Raw genomic sequence first — 6240 nt, 5'->3', positions numbered from 1 at the left:
TAAACAGTTTATGTACAGCGAATAATGGAATGAGAGATAAGGCCAAGAGGAAGATGGGCTTTTTGCTGCCACTTCCTGCAAGGTAACGAGACACATTAAAAATGCATTTGGCCCTGATAGGTTGAATTCATTTTCACTGGCATAAATAGGACAGATGAGCTATTCACATGTCTGAAGAGCAGCATATAGTGAAATATTGATCATTTTCTAATGGCTCCAGCAGGAGGGGCCCATCATTTTTGTTTTCTCAGAGCACTGGTGTTTGGTGGCACCAATAATGAATTATATATTGCAGGCTCATATTCTGGACCCGGTTGTATTTACCTATCCAGTCAAAAGTCTTCTTTATCAAAGTTTAGAGGGAGAAAGAATATAGCTTTAAATTCATCATCTTTAATAAACCCTGCACCAATGAGATGTATATTCTTTGGGTACTGGTGATTAGAACCCATCTTTGAGTCTTCTAGGATTACCCATCATAAATGATGTTTATTTGTGGTACTTTTTTGTTTTTTAAAAGCAGGGGTATATGGAAGTTGGCCGCTCTTATTCTTTACCTTTGAAGTAGACTGTGGCGCGTTCAACCCAGCCTCGGCTGGAGCGGGACCGGCGGTGGGGGGGTCCCCGCCTAGCGGAAATTCAGCGAGCGCCCCTTCCTGGGCAGAGGCACACCTCTTGGTGTGGATTTCACTTCCTGGAGTTCCTTCAGATACCCAAAATCAGAAGGTTTTTCTTTTACTTCAAACCAGGGAAAATGCATCTTCAGACGAAGGATGATCCCGATCTCCAAAACGTAACGTGCGGATGCGCCTGGACTTTGTGGTCTTCCGCTCCAGAGAACTCTGAAGCTCTTTCTTGGACGCTCCAGGTTTTCAGTGCACATAAAAGCAAGCCCCCCCACGCCCCGCAGGGAAGGGATGGAAGCCTCCGCTGAGGCACCATGATCTCTGTCCCTCTGCTGGCTGCTCCCCCCAGCCACTCCCCCTAATTCTTTGGGCGCCACTCCGAGGCTCCCCGCCTCGCCGTGGTCTTGTTCCCTCAACCGTGTGACTTTTACTCTCTGGAACGTTCCCTCCTTTTCCGCCCCCTGCGGCTGCTGTGGGGCCGGCACCCCTGCACCACTGTCTCCCAAATCTCCACACTTGAACCGCGTCAATCTGATGACGGTATCGTTCTATAACTCCCCTCAGTGACTTCCAGAGTTGAAAGTCCTCCCCATGGCACACAGGTCTGCCTGTCCGCCCGTCTGTCCGGGCTCACGGGACACTTCTTCCGGTTCCTCCAATAAGCCATGAATGCATCCCTCCCAACACACCTGTTCCCCTGAGGCTCCCATCGTTCCTGCTCCTCCTGGGATCCCAGCATCACCCTCACCTCCTTGAGGAGGGAGGCAAGTCTTCTCCGGAGCACTTAGCACGCCCTGCCCTACGCTCTAGAGGGCCTGAACCCCCCTGATGGTATTTCCATACACCTGATCGGTACCGATTCTCCCCTGTGCCCCAGCAGCCCCAGACTCAGGGACAGTGTCTGCCCGTTCAAAGCTGAGCTGTCCCCCATCCAGTGCAGCACCAGGTATATGCTCAGGGCACTCTTGACAAGTGTAGTAAACATACTGACCCCACACTGACCTCTGCCCGCTCCGTCCTCAAAAGAATCTAAATGGGCATAAACACCTTATTAGACATCTGCTAAAATTCCATTTTGGGCCCAAATACATGTTCAAAATAATCTAAAATCTACCAAGAATGATTTTTCTCCAAAGAGCTATATAAACAAGTCATCAGTTGAAGAAAGAGTGGGCACATAGTAAAGAGAAGAATAAACGATGTTTTCTTACCTGGAGATATTTAAAGAAATGTGCTAATTTACAAACAGGATGCGCCCGGGGGTAGTTGAACTGCCGCTAAGACCCCTCCCGTCTGCTCTCAACCATTACGTTAGCATCCCTCCGAAGTCCTCCTGCGAAACCGTTCTGAGCATTTTTCATTCAACTTGCTGAAACCTTTCAAGTCTTCAGCGTGAAAATGCTCCCAAGCTCCTCCTTCACACAGGAGTGCAGATTTTATAGCTCATTGTTTACCTGCGTGCTTTCTGTTTTGATAGCAAGTGCAAGAGAGATTCTATCGTCTCTCTTCCAGCATCTACGGCCTGCCCCATCGTCCGATGCTTAGGGGTCAATGCTAGGAGTCAACAGGGAACGTTGCGGGCAAATGGTTTGATGTGTAAGGCAGTGAGGACTTTTGGAAGAACAGAAATACACAGAGGGAAGACATACCACAGACTCCACTGGGAGGGGCGCCCAGGGATGCAGAAAAGGACCACAGCCCCAGGGGCCTTGGGGCCATAGAAACACTGTGGGTCTTATCCTGATGTCAGCGGGGCCCATGAAGAGTGTGAGCAAAAAGAGTAACACGATCATATAGGTATTTCAAAAAGATGATTACGGTTGGGGCGCCGGGGTGGCTCAGTCGGTTAAGCGTCCGATGCTTAACCTGATTCCGGTCTCCATCTCACTGTTATGAGTTCAAACCCCCTGTTGGGCCCCACGCTGGGCATGGAACCTACTTAAGAAGAAAAAAAAGATGATTGGGGTTACAATATGCAGAAAGAACTTTGAGAAATAAGGATAAATATATGGAAACCAGTGCAGTGACCCTTGCATTCAGTCATAAAATGTTAAGATGTGAGTCTCTCTCTCTCTCTTTCTCTCTCTCTCTCAAATGAATAAATAAAAAATCTTTTAAAATTTTAAATTTAAAAGGGGCACCTGGATGGCTCAGTTGGTTAAGCGCCTGCAGTTCGCATCATGATCCCGGGGTCCTGGGGTCAAGCCCTGCGTTGGACTCCTTGCTCGGAGGGGAGCCTGTTTCTCCCTCTGCCTGCCCCTCCTCCTGCACATGCTCTCTCTCAAATAAATAAATAGATAAATAATCTTTAAAAACAAATTTTTTAAAATGTTAGGATGTTAGGATGCTGGATGGGAGTGGTATGGTGATGGAGGTGTAGGGAAATGGCCCAAGCACAGGTGACAGGGAGAGTAAAATCACCATCACCATCATCATCCGTAGCTAATACTTCTGGAGCACTCACTCAGTGCCAGGCACTATTTATATCAAGACGATTTCCAGATTTCCAGCTTCTGCATAAGTGCGTAGCAATGCTGGGACTGTGCAGGGAGGGAAAAATCCGGGGCTGTAGGCTATAAGCTTTGTTGGGGAACACTAAGTTTTGAGACACATTGAGCCTTGTCAACAAGTGAACATTCTAGTAAAGATTACAGAGTTGTTGGTATACGGAGGGAGGTTGAACCCATGAAAGCAGGTGACGTGGAGGTGATGAGCCAGAAACATCAGGGATGCACCCCGGGTTCTGGCGAGGAGCCCCGTGGCATCAAAGGAGGTAGCACAGTGGCCTCAGATGTGCAGGAAGTGGGAGTCAAACCACCCTTGGCTCAAACCCCAGCCCTCCTTCTAATTTTGTTATGTGACATCAGAGAGGTTACCTTCCCTTTTCTTAGACAAAGACATATTTTTATCTGTGAAATGGGAGCAATATTATCATGAGCATTACCATCTATGGAGCACAGAGTCTCCCAGGACTCTCTACACAAAGTTATTTCAATCCCTCACTAACTCTGAGCGTAAGTATTCATGTCCCCAATACACAGATGAGGAAATCAAGGCTCGAGATTGGACTGGAGCCAAAACTTCATCTGAGCCTCTTGCTACTTGAAGCCCCTGCTCTTAGCTTCCACGCTGTCTCAGTGACTTAACTAAAGGAAAGTAGGATCCAACAACTCTCACAGAACAATGTAATACCCAGTTGCCTTAACTAAAACATTGGTTTTGTAGGGCTGCTGAGAGGTTTAGAAACACAATGTTGAGCAGAGTGGCTAGCATACTAGTGATGGGTATTAAGGAGGGCACGTTCGGCGTGGAGCACTGGGTGTTAGGCACAAACAATGAATCATGCAACACTACATCAAGAACTAATGATGTAATGTATGGTGACTAACATAACATAATAAAATTAAATCAAATTTAAATAAAATAAAATGAAATAAAGACAAGCTCGGTAAAACGCAGTGATTTCATTGAGAAGGTAGGGTCAGGACAGGAATTCATCATTTCCTAATACTGGCAGGAAAAGCCAAGATGGAATAAGCTTTTCCTGGAGCTGGGTCTTTCCGAGCGTAGGAACCGAGCAGTGAGCAGTGAGGCCACCACCCGTTCTTGCGGTCTCAGCCCAGTCCCGACGCCCAGAAAGGGAGCATGAGCCTGGGTGACTGCGGAGACCAGCCCGCACGGGCTAGACTCGCTGCGTGTCCACCCTGAGAAGGTTCTGCAGATGGTCATGAATGTGGATATTCAGGACTTCATAGAAGAAGGACATTCCAGGCCTAGAAAAGATGCCGGCGAAAAAAAAAATAGATAAAAACAACCCATACCCTGGGAAGGGATGGCTTGTTACTCAAAAGTGCAAGTTTGGTGTTTTCTTCTCTTTGCGGAACCAAACCCAGCTGGGTTTTCCATAATGAGCAGGGCAGACTCGGTGTCTACCCGCATGATGCTCAGGCAGAATAGAAGTGACCCGATTCCTCCTGCAGGGCACTTGAATCCCTGTGGGTGGGGATGCTGTGCTCAGGTGTCCGAAGCTCTCGATGCAGGAACAGCTGGGTCTGCTTGTTGGCCCGCAGGGAGCATGTTCTCTGGGCTCAGTTAGCCTGGCCTCCGTGCCAAATTGGGTGGAAGAGAGTTTTAGCTCTTCTTTCTTTTCTCCTGGATGAGACAATGCCATCAGAGGCCACATGTGGGTCAGAAAGCCCAGTCTTTTTCCCTAATGATGATTCATTAAATTAAGAGTGAGAAGTCAAATTACCTACTGAGAAGCTCCCGAGTTAGTAATTACAACATATATTTTTTTTTTTTTACCATTTTACTTGGGCAATGTGAGAGATGAAAGTTGGTGAAAGACTGTTTGATATTTTAATAGAAGGAGGAAGGCCAGCGGAGGAAGGAGGTATGCATACCACAGCAGGGTAAAGAGCTTGGGGATATGGTATGCTCGCTGGCCTGACTCTAGCAGGTTCAACAGTTCTGTGGGTCTCGATTATATTGCCAACAAAGATCAGAAATTTTGCCCAAGGGCAAAAAAAGAAATTCCAGCAAAGCCTTCATTTGCATCCACAATTTTCTGGAAGATCATCCAGATGAAGTGAGAGAGTTTAAGTTAAGTTTTCTTACTTCCCAGGAAAACTCAGATGGTGGCCCCCTGATCTAGCACATCACCGCTCTAGCCCTTGTTACGATTGTGGTTATTATATTCCTTCACGCAAATGCTTCTTGGCTTGTTACGGGCGCCAGGCTCTGGAACGGGCACGGGGAATCACAGATATTTATGACACGAACTCTAACTTCAAGAAATATACAAGTGATTTTTCTTTTTTGGAAAAATAAAAGCAAATATAACAAAAACATCAAAATGGCACAAAGAGGGTATGAATAAATACCAAATGAAGGATGCAGGCAATATTCCTCCAGGGCTGAGGGGCAGGGAGGCTGGTGAGTCAGAGCAACTAAATCAGAAAAAAAAGGGGGGGGAAGAATTGACCTCATGTGTAGAGAGGAGTAAGAAGGGTCTGTGTGGCTGGCGACATAAATGGGAGAAGATGAAGCGTGAGTACTAAGCAAAGGAGGGAGGCTGGAACAGCAGCTCGGACACTCCAAGGGGGCTCCGAGCCACCCCAAGGCTATGAGCTCTTCTCTGTGCTCACCAGTGAACACCAGCTTCTGCACAATTTCACACCAGTCCTGCCAGAGCGGGAGAGGCAGGGACGGAGGGTCCTGGTCCACCAACAGGAAGGGAACTCTTCCCTGGTGGGACCACAGTAGGGGCAGAGTTGAGTGTGTAGCTTGGGAGCTTGCTCACTGCCTGTGTCTCTCTTGCTGAACCAGCTTCAACGTCACCCTCATGGGTTCGGTGGCGAGGAGACAGATGCCCAGACGGGAGGCAGGGATGGGAAACAGGAACTGTGGCTCAGGGAGACGCCACCGGCGGGGCAGGGGAAGGGGGTGTCGTCTTGCACGGCAGTCTGGCCACAGGTGGGAGCAGCGGACTCAGCAAAGACAAGACATCGAAGAAGTACAAAGTACAATACTTGGTCACCAATAGGTTCAGAGTCAAAGACACAAAGGTCAGAGATGACTCAGCAGTTCACCCTGGCTCCTCACAGCGGGGTCG

The sequence above is a fragment of the Callorhinus ursinus genome, unplaced genomic scaffold (genome assembly GCF_003265705.2).
Source record: "Callorhinus ursinus isolate GAN/ISIS: 27379988/994484 unplaced genomic scaffold, GSC_fseal_2.0 scaffold89, whole genome shotgun sequence".
NCBI lineage: Eukaryota > Metazoa > Chordata > Mammalia > Carnivora > Otariidae > Callorhinus > Callorhinus ursinus.
The sequence above is the reverse complement of the archived record's forward strand: the minus strand, read 5'-3'. Positions refer to the sequence as shown.